Below are 15039 nucleotides of genomic sequence, written 5' to 3' on the forward strand. Positions count from 1 at the left end.
GGGCCCCCCAGCAGCCGTATAGTCTTTGCATTCGGGCTGGAGGTTCTTTCTTTTTTTGACAAATTAAAAATACCTGTTTCAAAATTTTCACGTTCTAAGGGGCTTGCCAGTGGGTAGGTAGGAAGATCGCTGCAATTGGTCACTAAGTTCAAAGTTCGGAGGCAAGGAGAGGAAGAGTTTCCCTCAGCGCCGTGTTCGTCCCTGGAGGAAATTAAGGGGGAAACAGATGATGAGGAGGAAACGCAGTAAAATGCAGCGTTCTCTGGAGTTTTGGGAACAGCCGTGGGAATCTGCCACATCGAAAATATGCTCATTCCACCCACCGAGTTCGTGTGAGTTTACATCCCTCATTATTAGGACTAAGGACTAAAGCAGCATGTCGCTCGCCGGTTTCTGGTGGCGCGGTGATCGCAGTGCTCTGCTTTATGGCCTAAACAACCTCAGAGATTTCCGGAGTTTTTTCTTTTCCGTCTTTTTCTTCTTTTCGGGCGCCGGCTTTCAGACCACGCAAAAGGCGTAAAGAGGATATGTGTTTCCTCAACCTATTTTTTAGCAGATTTCTTTCCTTTTTTTCTTTCTCCTCAAGGCTATGTCCATGCAAGCTCTGAGGAGGAGGACGCCTCCAGCTGCCTCATCCAAGGGCATTTCCTGCCTGTGCAACGCGCGGGAGAGGACAGCAACACTGCGCGAAGGAGGATTAACAAGGGTCAGGCTGTGGGGAGGGCCGGTGGACAGAATTTTAGGAGTGAAGCGGCAAGACAGGCCAGCCCCGTGAAAAATGGGTTGAAGAGAGATGAGAGTCGACTCCAAAAGCCAGGAGGAGAAACAGGACCTTAGCAAAGTGGCCCAGGCAGAGAAGCTGAACCTCTGTAATAAGGCAAGGCAGTGGGTTGAGACTCCTTTATTTAGTCAATAATTCAGTATGTAGCTACCGTGGGTGTCCCTGGGGATTCACCCTCTCCGTGGACTCTGCGTGCTGCGAACCCAGTTACCCGGGATCCGGGACAGTTCCAAAACTGCATCCTGAGGAACCGATGTTTTCCCTGCGAGAGAAATGGCCAGCCAGGCCGAAGCACGGCTCGCGGAGGGAAATTAGGTCTTCTCTTTGGAGCAGAATGTGTCAGCCTCGTCGGACAGCTGGATCCGCGGAGCTCCCAGAGAGTCTTTCAGTTTCAAGGTCATGAGTCAGAGCTTCAAAGTTGAGTCTTTCTGTGCTCAAGGTGTCAACCGCTTAACCTGTTTTAGGAAGAAGAAATGAAATGCAAAATGACTGCAAATGGAACGTATTTATCTAAAGTGTCTTTTTCAAATAGGAATATGGGAGTGGTTTCCCGAATTAGGTAAAAATGGAAAGGAGGGGGATGAATTCTCCCTTTAGGGAAAAATGGGTGGAGAACCCTTGGAATTGTGCTAGAAGCCACGTGCAGAGGAGCCTGGGTAGATGACTTATATCTGCCTTGACAGCAGGTGGAGAGCTAGTAGCGGTAATTGTCTTCCGTCAATTTCTCCGAGGGTGCCTAGGAGGCGATGGGCGCACAGTAGAAAGGAGGGAAAGAGACACGCCAGAGGGCGGGTGAGGTTGCATTTTTAAGTAAGGTGGTCATGAAAACCCAACGTCACGAAACACCCAAGCAGGTGACATTTGAACTTTCTTCCGCGGAATTTTATTTTGACTGAAATTTTAGGTTTAGAACAAATGAAGGATCTAACTTCTTCCAAGCTCTTGAGATGAACCCGAAAAACATCCTTCCTTTGGTTATTGGAATAATATTCGCCTTTAAATAAGTGAGCAGAGATAGGGAATTGTTGGGGCACCTGGCCGGTTAGCTCAGTTGGTTAGAGCGTGGTGCTAATAACGCCAAGGTCGCGGGTTCGATCCCCGTACGGGCCATGTGTACTTTTTTGTGCCTATGTTGTTAAACATGTTTTCATGATAGGAAAACTCTTGAGAAAAGGAGAACGTAAGTTCATGTGCGTCTGTTCATCTTTTGATGGGATAGAGAGCAGATAACTGTGATTTGTGTGCTTCCAGTGTTGTGTTCCGAGAAGATCATATGATGAAGGGAACGTAATAGCTCTGAGATTCCAGAAGAAAACGAATCAGGGAGCAACATGCAAAATAGAAATGAAAACACTAGCATAAGGACCTGGGCTTTTCATCTTTTTACCTTTACCAAGTGTCCAAATATTTCTCAGCCATGACTAGCTCCTGAGATGGATTTTCTAGTGATGCATCTGCTTACTTGCTGCAGGGCTGTCCTTGGCATGAGCAGGATGAGTAAAGCTTTTCAGAGCACCTCAGGCCCTTACCTCTGCCCCATTCTTCATTCCTATTTCCTCCCTTTTCTGTTCTCACACTTGACTCCAGAGATACCAGACTTTAGGAAATGTCCCATGCAGAACGCACAAACTTCACTACACTTTGCTTGTCCAACTGTGTATTAGACCCAAAACCATCTTCTGGGAGACATTTGCTCCCTGACATTTCTCCCAGTTTTCTGAGGTTGGGTGATGTTCCTCCCAGGACTCTCAGATAGCCAGGAACATATCTATTTTGTGGCATTTACCAAGTTGGGAATGTCTGTTGCTCAGCCATCTTCCCCATTAGATTGTAAGCGTCTTGGGGGCAGGATGCTTATTGCCTAGTGCTAGTATTTTTAAAAGTCTCCAAGAATGATGGAAGAGTGAAGAAATGTGTTCAGGCATGAAAGAAAGAGTATACTTTGTGCTTCAGATGGATCTCATGGGTCTGTGGGAGCCATGACATCTCAACACATAATAGGTATATGAGCATTAATTATAAATTGTTCTGATCATTTGAATTTTTAAAATCTCAAAACCAATCGTTTTATTGCTACAGAAAATATGGGTTTCAGGTACACTTGGCTCACTGTTTTATTCACTACAGATCAGTGGAGTGGTCCTCTCCCATCTCTCAGCCTCAGCTCAGTTCAACCTTCCAGACTTTCCCTGACTTTGGATCTACTGGGCATGTTCTGTCTTGATCCTGGCACCACCATCTTGATCCTGGGGGCATATGGAACCACTCTGAATGAGCCTCAGGGAATACATTGAGAGAACTGGGACCACTCACCATATATTGTAGTCTACCCTTCATTGGACCTAAATATCTGTGTTGAGATAGTATGGATCCCACAGACCTGTGAGGTCCAATTAAAGCACAATGTACACGCTTTTTTTGACGCCTGCACTCATTTCAGTAGCGCATACGAGGCCATAGCCAGTATTCCAGATCCAGCTATAATAGAAATAACTCAAACTAAAGCTCCAATTGAGTGACAGTGATAAAGATAACAATTACATTCGTGTTATATAATGATGTAATGGTTCTTAAACCAAAATGCCATGAATTTGGCTATTATTAAAAAAAAACACCAACTTTGTGTCCCCATAAGATTTGGTCCTATGCTTTATTCTTATAGTTTTATCTCTTCTGCTTCTCTTTGCTAAATTTTGAGTTAAGTTTTGTATATAGTGTGAGCAAAGAGTGAAACTACAGTCTTTTACATGTGGATATCCAGTTGTCTTAGCACCATTTGTTGAAAAGACAGTTCTTTCCCAACTGAATTGTCTTGGCATTTTTTCAAAATCAATGACTGTAAAGGTAAGGGTTTATTTCTGAACTCTTAATTCTGTTATATTGATCTATGTGTTTATTCTGATGCCAGTATCATATTGTCTTCATTATTGTTGCTTTACCATAAGTTTAAATTCAGATATTTGAATTCTCCAGTTATGGTCTTCCTTTCAAAGATTGTTTTGTCTACTGTGAGTACCAAGCTCTTCTGTATAAATTTTAGGATCAGCTTGTCATTTTCTGCCAAAAAAAAAAGCAGCCAGTTGGGATTTTGATAAAGATTGCATTGAATCTATGATTTACTCAGGGAGTAGTGCCATCTTAACAAGGGTAAGTCTTACTGTAAATGAACATGACGTGTTTTTCCAAATTTCTAGGTCTTTAATTTCTTTCAACAACGCTATGTAGTTGTAAGAGTATAAGTTCTGCATGCTTTTTAAAATGTATCCCAAAGTATTTTATCTTTTTGAATAAAAAATATTGTAAACTAAATTATTTTCTTAATTTTATTTTCAGATAGTTCATTGCTAGTGTATAGAAATACAATTGATATTTTTATATTGTTCTTGTATCCTGAGATTTGGTGAACTCATTTATTAGGTCTATTTTTTTTTTTTTTAGTGGATTCTTCAAGATTTTCTATGTAAAAGATCATGTCGTCTCCAAAATGAGTTTTACTTCTCCCATTCCAACCTGGACTTTTAAAATTTCATTTTATTGACCAACTGCCTTAGCTAGAACCTTTAGTACAATGTTGAATAGAAATACTATTTACCTGTGTTAATCTAGAGTCTAAAATAACAGGAAAAGGCTTTTCTCCATCCTGAAAGGAACATGTTTCCTTTCTTCTTTTCCTTCCTAAGGTCAATAGGCAAAAGTTCTGGTCCCTTCAAATTAGAGGTTTGAAACCAACACATTTGCATATTGTTTCTCTGTAGTATGGGCTTTCCATTATGGTCAAATTCGATGCTTGACCATCCTTATCTCCTGAGCACTCTCCTGTGTACTGAGCCCCTGCTAAACGCTCAGATTAAGCCTTTCCACAGCAGGGCTTCCTGCTTTTCCCAGAGAACACTCAATTTTTCAAGCCTATTTAGGACTCTTGTCTCACCCAGGGACTACAGGGAAACTTAGATGAAAGTCTGCTCCTTCCAAGAAGAGAAGCATGGTGGATTCTAACCTCAATCTGTAAATTCATTCTTTAAGCCCTTGATGAATATCTATTATAAAAGACCAATGTGAGAAGCCTGCATTCCATAGAGAAAAGGCGACCAGAACAGTAACTAATGCTTGCTAAATGGTTCCCATTGCTCTGATCCTGCTCCAGGTACTGCAAATCCACCTAGAGAATCCTACAGTCCTCATTTTCCATATAATGAAATTTGTGAAGGGTTTGTCACCCCAGTCCTCAAGTAACACCATTTATTCAACTACCTAAACCAGTCCCGTGTGTAAAAAGCTCTCATAACCTCCAGCTGTCATGATAGTTAAAAATTATTATAGTGACAGTGTTAGAAAACCTTTGGGCACAAGGATCTCCACAAGTGAGAAGGAAGGATAATATGAGGTATCTTCAAGATGAAAACTTTCCTGGCTCTTCCCCTGAGAGCTGAATGTGCTGCCTCCACACTCGTGACCCCCTTTACTGCCTAATGATTACTCCACAGTAAACATGACCACCTAGCTTAACATGCATTTTTTTATTTGCTTCTTGTCTGTTTCTCCCACTCCTCCTTGTGGATATAGCTCCATGAGGAAGGGAATATTTATGTTTTAATCACCCTTTAATTACCGCAACCGGAACAGTCCATTCGTAAGATACATCCTCAAGAAATATTTGTTGGGTTATTAAAAGCATCAATGATTTTACACTTCTCCACTGCTTAATTGTGATTGGGCTACTTACAAAGCACAAAGCTGGAAGAGAAATTTCCCCTGCTTCTTCCATCTGATGGAGAAGGAGACAAAAAAATATGATTTAGCTTGTAGTTTCTGAGTTAATGTAAATTTTCTCTGCTCATTTTAGTGAAAGCCCAGGGAAGCCCAACAAACTACAAAACTGATTTCACCATCCTCAGCAAATATCACATCAGTCTTCAAATCCTGACTTGGCAGCACTCGCTAATTTTACTTTGTGTTGTTTTTCTTAGTGCACCTGAAATATCCTTTGTTTTTATCTGGAAAATGTTGGTCCAGGCAGTGTGAAAACAGGAAAAAGACCTGCCCTCTCTGAGGCTTGAACTCAGGGCCTTCAAAATTATGAGACTGACACACTGCCAGCTGTACCAAGAAGACAGCTAGCAAATATGGCTAAAGTGAGACTTTTTATACGATTTTATAAAAACTAATGCTTAATTAGTTCCCAATTTTTACAGAATCCAATTAATACTTTTTGAAAAGTGCACCAGATAAGCCAATGCTGCACCCAAAGGATTTCACATCCCAAAGCGCAAGAGTTTACTCCTTTCCAGTATCCACCCAACTACAGGAACACCTGGGTTGCATGACTGGGGACAATAGTGCCTGGCTTTTGTTTCGCTTGTGTTTCAGTTATGTGGTTTTTCCTGTCCTCAGAGATCTCAGTTGATCTAACAGCTTCCATGGTCTCCTTCGTTGAAAAGAAACATAAGAAGCACTCAGTTAATATGTCTTAGCTCAGTGACTGACTGACTGACCAACTGAATGAATGAATGAATGAATGAGCAAACAAAGAGTCCAGAAATTTGTCTACAGTCCATACTTCTGTCTTAGTCTATACCTTACTTGCATCTACATGACTGGAGACATTTTCCGTACAAAAACCACAAACTGAACTTAATAAAAGTCTCCCTGGATTTCTTTAGCCTGATGTGACATTAATTATACTAAGAAACTTGTGGAGATTATCTCATATAGTCCAAATGAATTTTGAAAACAAAACTATGTATCATAATCTGCACTTTCCAGTATAATGGAGGGTCAGGTGGGTTAAATAATGTTCCTAAGGTCCTAGAGCTGTTAAGTGGCCAAGCCTGGGGTGAGAAGTAGATTTTCAGATTCAGACCATGGGCTCCTTCTCTGTTCCAGCTCATAATCTCTCTGCCTTTTCTTCTCCACAGTATACCACCTATCCAAACCACATATCTAACTCCTAACCTACTGTCTGCCGGCCTTTTGGGTTTAGACTTCCAAGTCAACTTTGACTGATTCTCTCCCTTCAAGCACCACATCCATGATTTGCTAAATACTGAACAGTGTTCTTGAGAACTCTTTTGAATCTATCACTTCTCTTCCATTCATTCAGTACATATTCATGGGAGAGCTGCTCTATTCTAGGCACCGTAGTGAGCTCAGAAGAAATCTGATGGCCCCAGACATCAAGAGATAGAAGGATAAATAAGGACAAGGGACAAACCACTTCCAGTTTCACCACTTCCAGTCTCTCTGCCATTGAAAGCTAAATACCTGTTTCTAAAATATCAGTTTGATTAATGTCACTCTTCTGCACTCTGATCATTCTTGATTTCTTAGTTTTGGTATGACCTTGCTTCATTCTCAATCTTTGGCTCTTCTTTCTAGCTACATTGTGATTTTGATCTATAAGGTCAATTAGATCCATGGGTGGATGATATTGTTTAGTTCTTCAACGTGTTTGCTGACTTATTTACTAGATCTGTCAATTAATGAGAGAGAAGTGTAGACATCTGACTAGAATTGTGGATTATTCTGTTTCTCTTTTCAGGTATATCAGCTTGTGTTTATGCATTTGAAGCTCTTAGTTTCAAGTACTGACCAGCCTTCTACATGCTGTGGTTTTAAATTCCATTCCATTTTCAAAGCACTTATGATGCTATTTGGAGATCTCTGTAGTGTGTGTAACTCAGTGGCCAATGTGGACTTTGGCAGTGGGCTATCACTTACTTCAGTTCTCAAAGTCTATGGTATGTTATTTAGGATTGGAGCCACTTCTTGACAATTCACAGGTACGTCCTGGAGTTCACAAACAACTTTATCTGTTTGTTTCCACAGTGTCTTTTCTGATATTTTCTGGTTGCCTGGGGTTCCCCATTTTACCACTGAAAAAGAAAGCTGAAACATTATTTACCCTGCTCTGTCTTGCACTTCTCAGGACTGTGCCGTATTTAGGGCCAAGCCGCAGGAAAAAGAGGGAGAAAAAGTGCAATTGGGTATGTTCCTAGAGATCACAGCTTCTCTGAAGGAACAGAAAATAAATTATAAATTGAGAATACATCTTCATCCTGAAGCCAGTAAGAGGCAGAGCAATCCTGTCATATTTGCCCACAGCTCACAAAAGAAGAGCATCCAAACTCCTAATGCATTCAGAGGATCTAATGTTTTATAGCTTCTTTCAATAGGTTTGAAGATTTGAGGTTGGCGCCTGGAAAGGTGAGGTGGAAATAGCAAAAGCTGGAGAATGTGGGTATCGATCCCACTACCTCTCACATGCTAAGCGAGCGCTCTACCACTTGAGCTAATCCCCCACCAGCATGACCTTCACTTTCCCTCCTCTCATTTTCCAGTGTACCAGTCTCCACTTCTTTATTCGTTCTTTTGGGCTGCCCAAAGTACACGAAATGTCAACACCATTAATGTGAAATTTAGACTCCACTAAGGGCGCATCTTCTGAAAGTTGACCCGGGACAGGAGTATGGTGGCTATCTATTCCGCTGTGAGGGAAAGGAGGAGAAGGTCGCCATGGGAAACTTCTACAGCCGCTGCCATTTCCCATTTCGAATTTTCGGAGATAGAAGAGAACACATGCCAGTTGGGAGGACCCACCTAGAAAGGTTCAGCTAATGAAGGACAGCTATCCTGGGATGATTATCCGCTTCTTAAAAACAAAACAAAACAAAACAAAATAAAATAACAACAAATAGTTTGCATTGCCCTGATCCTGCTCCAGGTACTGTAAATCCACCACAGAATCCTACGGTTGTCATTTTCCATATACAGAAATTTGTGAAGGATTTACTACCCGAGTCCTTAAGTAACACCATTTATCCAACTAAGTGAACTAGTCCCATGTGTAAAAAGCTTTCATAACCCCCGGTTGCCTTGATTGGTAAAAATTACTCTAGTGACAGTGTTAGAAAAACTTTGGGCACAAGGATCCCAGTAAGAGAGGAAGAAGGAGAGACTAAAGATCTTTAAGGTGACAATTTTCCTGAATATTCCCTTGAAAGTTAAATACGCCACTTCCACAATCCTGATCTACTTTACTACCTAATGATTACTCCACAGTAAACACTATCACCTAGCTTATTATGCATTTCTCTTGTTTGCTTTTTGTCTGTTTCCTCCCAGTTCCCCTAACTGGGATATACCTCCACAAGAGAGGGAATTATTGTGTTTTTTTCACTCTTGAAACACTGCACTTAGAACAGTCCCAAACAGCACATGTGTTCAAGAAAGTTTTGTTAGATGAATAAGTGAGTGAATGACTTTCACTTCCTTCACCTCACAACTGCAGATTAGGTGACAAAACATGAAATTGGAAGAGAAATTTTTTCTACTTCCTTCATCAGATGGAGAGGAAGATCAATAGTATAACATAGCTTGCAGTTTCCAGTGTAGTCTAAATTTGTTCACCACCCATTTTGTCAAACCTCTGAGAGTTGATTTAACCGTTCTCAGTGGGGATAAGGCCAAAATTACAAGTGGTTTACTGATGGTGGGGGCGGGGGGGGGGGGTTTGTTGGTTTGTTTTATTTTATTTTATTTTTTCTGCTTTTACTCGGTGATCCAGTTTCAATCTTTTTTTTTCAATGGGCTACATAACCAATGTTATGTTAGATATGAACCCTCTCCAAAATTGGAGCTCCGGACCTCCAGGTTATGAGACTAACGTGCCGGTAACTGCACTAAAAGAGGAATCCCTTCTGACTTGATCACATTCAAAGTAAAATATCAAATTTTATTCACCAAGAACAGCTGCCTTATCAATTTCAAGCCCTTAAAGAACACAATCAATGCTACTTGAAAATCACTCCATACAAGCCAATGCTGCACTGGAAGGATTTCACACCCGGGAAGGGTGGAGTCCACATCTCTCCAGTACTCACCCAGCAGTTCCACTCTGGCCTGCAGGACCAGGGACAATTGTGCCTGCCTTTTGCTGCTCTTTTCCCTCCCCTCTTGTGTTCCAATAATCTGGCTTTTCCCTCAGAGATCTCAGTCACTCTTACACTTTCCATGATACTGTGTGTTCAAAAGAAACATAGAAAGTACACAGTTCATGGACTGACTGATAGTCTTTAAATTTGTCTCTAGTCCATACTTTTCTGTCTTACTCTGTGTCTCTACTTGCATCTACGTGACTGGAGACATTTTCCCTAAAAAAACCAAAACTGAACTTATGATAAAATTCTCCCTGTTTTTTTCAGCTTTATGTGCCATTAATTATACAAGAGACTTATGGAGATTATTTTATACAGTCCAACTGAACTTAAGAAACAAAACTATGTCTCATAACCTACATTTTCCAGTATAATGGAGGCTCAGATACTTGAAGTAATAATCCTAAAGTCTCAGAGCTGCTAAGTAGCAAAGCCTAAATAGAGAAACAGACTTTCAAATTCAAAACATGATGTCTTTCTCTGCTCCAGCTAATGGTCTCTCTGCCCACCTATCTATATACCAAATATCTAATTCCCAACCTCCTCTGTGCTGGCCTTTTCAGCTTAGACTTCCAAGTCAAATTTGACTCATTCTCCTCCTTCAAACACTACACCCATAACTTGCCAAATACTGAACAATGTTCTCGTGCAACTCTTTGGAATCTATCACTTCGCTTCCATTCATTCAGTGCATGCTCATTGGAGAGCTGCTCTGTGCCAGGCACTGTATTAGTCTCACGTGATTCAGAAGGCCTTAGGCCTCAAGAGATGGCAGGATAAACATGGACAAGGGACCATCCACTTCCAGTTTCACCACTTTCACTGTCCCTGGCATTTACAGTGAAATACCTATTTCTAAAATATCAGTTTCATTTGTATCACTCTTCCACACTTTGACCATTCTTGGTTTCTTAGTTGTGACACGATCTTGATTTTCTCTCAACCTTTGGCCCTTCTTTTTACCTACATTGTGATTGACCATAAGGTCAATTAGATCCATGGGTGGGTGGTATTGTTTAGTTCCTCAATGTGTTTGCTAATTTGTTATCTACTAGATCTATCAATTAATGAGAAGTGTTGATGTTTGCAACTGAAATTGTGGATATTTCTATTTTTATTTTCAGGTTTATCTGCTTTTATTTATGAATTTTGAAGCTCTAAGTTCCAAGTTCCAGAGTCCAACCAGCCTTCTGTGTGTTGTAGTTTCAAAGTCCATTCCATTTTCAAAGCCTTTACCATACTATTTGGAGATCTTGGGAGTGTGTGCAACCCAGTGGCCAGTGTGGACTTGGATAATGTGTGGTCACTTAATTCAGTTCTCAAAGTCTATGGTATGTTGTTTAGTATCAGAATCACTTCTTCACAATTCACAGGTGTGTCCAGAAGTTCACAAACAACTTTATGTGTTTGCTTTTCATAGTGTCTTTAGCAATATTTTCTGGTTACCTAGGGCTCCTGGTTTCAGTCCACTGACAAGAAAGCTAGGGTGTTGTTTATCCCTCTCTGCCCTGCACTTCTCAGGCTGTGCCACATTTAGGGCCAACCTGCAGGAGAAAAAGGGTGAAAAACATCAACTGAGCATGTTCCTGGAGCTCACTGCTCCTCTGAAGAAACAGAAAACAAATTATGAATTGAGAGTAGAGCAACATACTGAATACTAGTAAGATCCAGAGCAACCATGTCTCTTCCTCACCTATAGGTGGTCATAAACAACAGAAGGGTCCAAATGCCATAGTATTTTGGAGATCCGAGGTCTCTATAATATAACCTGGAGAATGTGGGCATCGATCCCACCACCTCTCACATGCTAAGCGAGTGCTCTACCACCTGAGCTAATTCCCCACTGCCTGTTATGCACTTTCCCCTACTGTTTCCTAGCCATTTTTTGTTTCTTTCTCTCTCCTTCAGTTTTTCACTGTACCAGTCTCCACTTTTTTATTCACTCTTTGGGGAGGCCCAAAATACAGGAAATGTCAAGTCTCTTAATACAAATCCAGCACTCCACTAAGGGCTCATCTTCTCAAAGATGACCCGGGGCAAGAACACGGTGGCTACCTATTCCTCTGCCAGGGAAAGGAGTAGAAAGTCGCCTTGGGGAAACTCTAGCTCCAACACTATTGCCCATTTTATATTTTCCCGGACAGAAGAGAACACATCCCACTTGGGAGGACTTATCCAGAAGGGCCTTGCTAATGTAGCACAGCAATCTCCTAATAGTTATCTGCTTTTAAAAACAAAACCAAAAATAGATATGAGTGGGACTATCACTAGTTCTTTTGATGTGCAGCATCCTGGAAGAAGGAAGCGGGGTGATTTTTCCAGGATGACAAGCAAGCACTGTCTGTTTCCGCTTGATTTTGAACCAAGGACCTCTCACATGTTAGGCAAGCGTGATAACCGCTATACTACGGAAACTCATGCCTTGAACTGTCTCTGGAGATACATATGCCCTTCTTGGGAATGCATGTCATTTAGCAATTATATATCCATACCACATGAGAATGGCAAAAAATACAAAATATTGCAGACAAGAGCCATAGGAAATAAGAGGCGAGATCATATCAGACTGAAGGAATAAAAAATGGACATTGAGGGCTACAGATGAGAAGTGGACATGGGATGGAGTGAACATAGGATGTGAGAATTCCTGTTTTAAGAAATATACCTGTTCAGTTGGAGTGGTGTGTGCATATGTATGTGCCCGTGTGTGTGTGTGTGTGTGTGCGCGCGCGCATGGATGCCTATGTGTGCCTGTGTGTAAAATAGACATGGAGGGAAATAGTAAGTGAAAAGCCTGGACACATGGAGATTTGTGGGGGAGAATATTGTGGAGGCTTAAGAACCTTTGAAAAAGTTCCAGGTAAATGGTTTACATAATCAAACTAAAATTTTAGGAAAGGGTTTTAGTTTTACATGCCAAGAGTTTGTAAATGAGTAAACTAGAAATGGAGAGAAAAGGAAAGAAATTATAAAGATATTAAAGGGTTGAGTTGTATCCTGTTAGCGCCTGAGATCAGCAGTAGCATGAGTCTTTCTGCATCTCCAGCGCCCAGCACACTGCCCGGTACAGAATACATCTTCCATAAACATCATGGACTGGATAAAGGAATAGATGAATGAGAAGAAAGAGAAAGGTTCTGGAGAGATTGTTCAGGAAAGATCTAAGGCATTTGTCTAGAGACTGAATGTAGAGATTTGAGGGAGAAAAAGAAGTCCATGGCACTTAGGAATCTTGAACCAGGGTGGCAGACACAGAAGAGATTTTTGAATTAATATCTGATGAAAGGAAGGATAAATCCACTCATTTATATGTATATGCTATATGAATGAATGAGCGAATTAAGGAATAAACTGGTATGGAGAAAAACAGATGGTGAGACTATGAACCTGGTTAAAAGTAAAGCCCATATTTTTAGTTCAGAAAAAATCAGCCTTCTGTATCTGGTTTTATTCCTTACAGCCTTGTGTTTCAGTCCCTCTGAGCTTCGGTTTGATCTGTAAAATGGGAAGAATGATATTTAAGTTAACTGCAAGGCTAAATCAAACAACTTGCATAAAATTAGTAACCTCTTAGACAATTTCTAGCATATGGTGCTCAGAGTCTTTTTGTGTAGAATATTATTTGCCTTTCAGGAGACTGCTCTCAAGATCTGATAGAAAATTTAGTGAAAGTCTTTTGTCATCTGCTGATTGGCTCATTTAGTTTGTAGTAACAGGCTTCTGAAACACAAAAAGAAAAGTGGAGGAATAGAACATATTCATTGCAAACAAGATATGATTTTCCAGGCAAAATGGCTTGATCCAAGGATCCAAGTAGGGTATTTATGTCTGGATTCCTAGTTCATTCCTTTTTAATCTTTCTTAGATTGTACTCCAAGTCACCAGTTGTTGTCATCCTTCTCTCACAGGCTTAGAGAGATAGCAAATGAAAAGAAAGAATCTCCCATGAACCACTATAGGGCTTTCTTCAGCCTACAGATGGAACCTTTAAGGAGAATCAGTGGCAGAATGTGATCTTCAGGGAGCAAGCTCTGGACAAACTAATCTTCAGAAATCCATTTCTGGAAACATGTGAATAAGAAATGAAACAGTATATCGTCTCCTTTCCACTCCCTAAGAGAAAATCCAGGAGGCAAAGTTGGAATCCTACAACCCAGAATCAGATATGTCACCATTTTGTGGTCACTGGCACCACAAAGAATAGAGTGCTTTCAAGGATAATTTATCCTGAATAAGCTACTGCTCTGTCTACAGTGTCACCGTTCTGGATGTGTCTACTGTCTCTTCTTCCTCTCTCCATCTTCCAGCCTCACAGAATGTTAAAGATTTCTGCTCTATCCAATGTAAGGATCCTCACAAGCCCTTTAGTCAAATCCTCCAGCCCTCTGCATCCTGGTACTCTCCTGAAGAAGCAGAAGATAAGGGACCATTTTAGGGCTTCACTGTTAGAGAACAGAAAGAAACTGGAAATTAAGGATCCATGCAGAAGAAAATGGATAAAATAAAATGTATGCAAAAGGAACCCTGCTTTGAATTCTGTTCTACTTTTCACCCAACATTCAAATGACTATCAACTGTGACTGGGTTATAAGAGAAGTCCTAAACATTCGTGATCCTTACACCTTTATTTCTTATTCCCTAATTATAAAATAGAAAATTCTGTTTGGGAAAAAATAAAAATTATACATTATTGATAAATTGCAATTCATCAGTAAAATTCAAACATTGGATAAAGCACAAAGAAAGAGAGGAATACATTGGCCAATGCAGTGATTAATATTTTGCAGGTATGATAGGATGATTTATTTTTATTATCTTTTAATTGTAATTTAATTTAATTTTATTGATTTGCTGGAAAAGATTCGCTCTGGGCTCACATCTGTTGCCAATCTTCCTCTTTTTTTTTCCTCCTCAAAGCCCCCATATACACTTGTATATTTTAGTTGTAAGTTTTTCTAGTTCTTCTATGAGCTCTTACTACGGCACGGCTACTGACAGACGAGTGATGTGATTCCAGGCCTGGGAGCTGAACCCAGGCAGCTAAAGCGGAGTGCACTGATCTTTAACTGGTAGGGCATCAGGGCTGGCTCCATATGATGGTTTATTGAAATATTAATTTACATTTCATCTGCCTATCCCCTATCCTTACCTATTACCTGAATTTCAAGTTAAAACCCATATTTTGTGGCTTAACTCTATGCAGTTAGGATATAATGAGGTCAAAACAATGATTTGAGCATAAAGAATCTCATATTCTAGAGGAGAGACAGAATATTTAAAAAGAGAACCTTCATAAGACACTTTCTGTATCACAGTGTTTGTGAG

The 15039-nt window shown here is 40.5% G+C and overlaps 3 non-coding genes across 3 annotated transcripts; 1 reads left to right on the top strand and 2 right to left on the bottom strand.

Moving 5' to 3' along the window:
- The first annotated feature begins 1817 nt into the window (after positions 1-1817).
- TRNAI-AAU (transfer RNA isoleucine (anticodon AAU)) lies at positions 1818-1891 on the top strand. Its single transcript has one exon. It is a non-coding gene; the product is annotated as a tRNA-Ile (tRNA).
- Positions 1892-8006: 6115 nt separating this feature from the next.
- On the bottom strand, positions 8007-8079 carry TRNAA-AGC (transfer RNA alanine (anticodon AGC)). The gene has a single exon. It is a non-coding gene; the product is annotated as a tRNA-Ala (tRNA).
- Positions 8080-11483: 3404 nt separating this feature from the next.
- TRNAA-AGC (transfer RNA alanine (anticodon AGC)) lies at positions 11484-11556 on the bottom strand. Its single transcript has one exon. It is a non-coding gene; the product is annotated as a tRNA-Ala (tRNA).
- Between the last annotated feature and the right edge of the window lie 3483 nt (positions 11557-15039).

This window comes from Equus caballus, chromosome 20, assembly GCF_041296265.1.
Source record: "Equus caballus isolate H_3958 breed thoroughbred chromosome 20, TB-T2T, whole genome shotgun sequence".
In the NCBI taxonomy this organism is placed as follows: domain Eukaryota; kingdom Metazoa; phylum Chordata; class Mammalia; order Perissodactyla; family Equidae; genus Equus; species Equus caballus.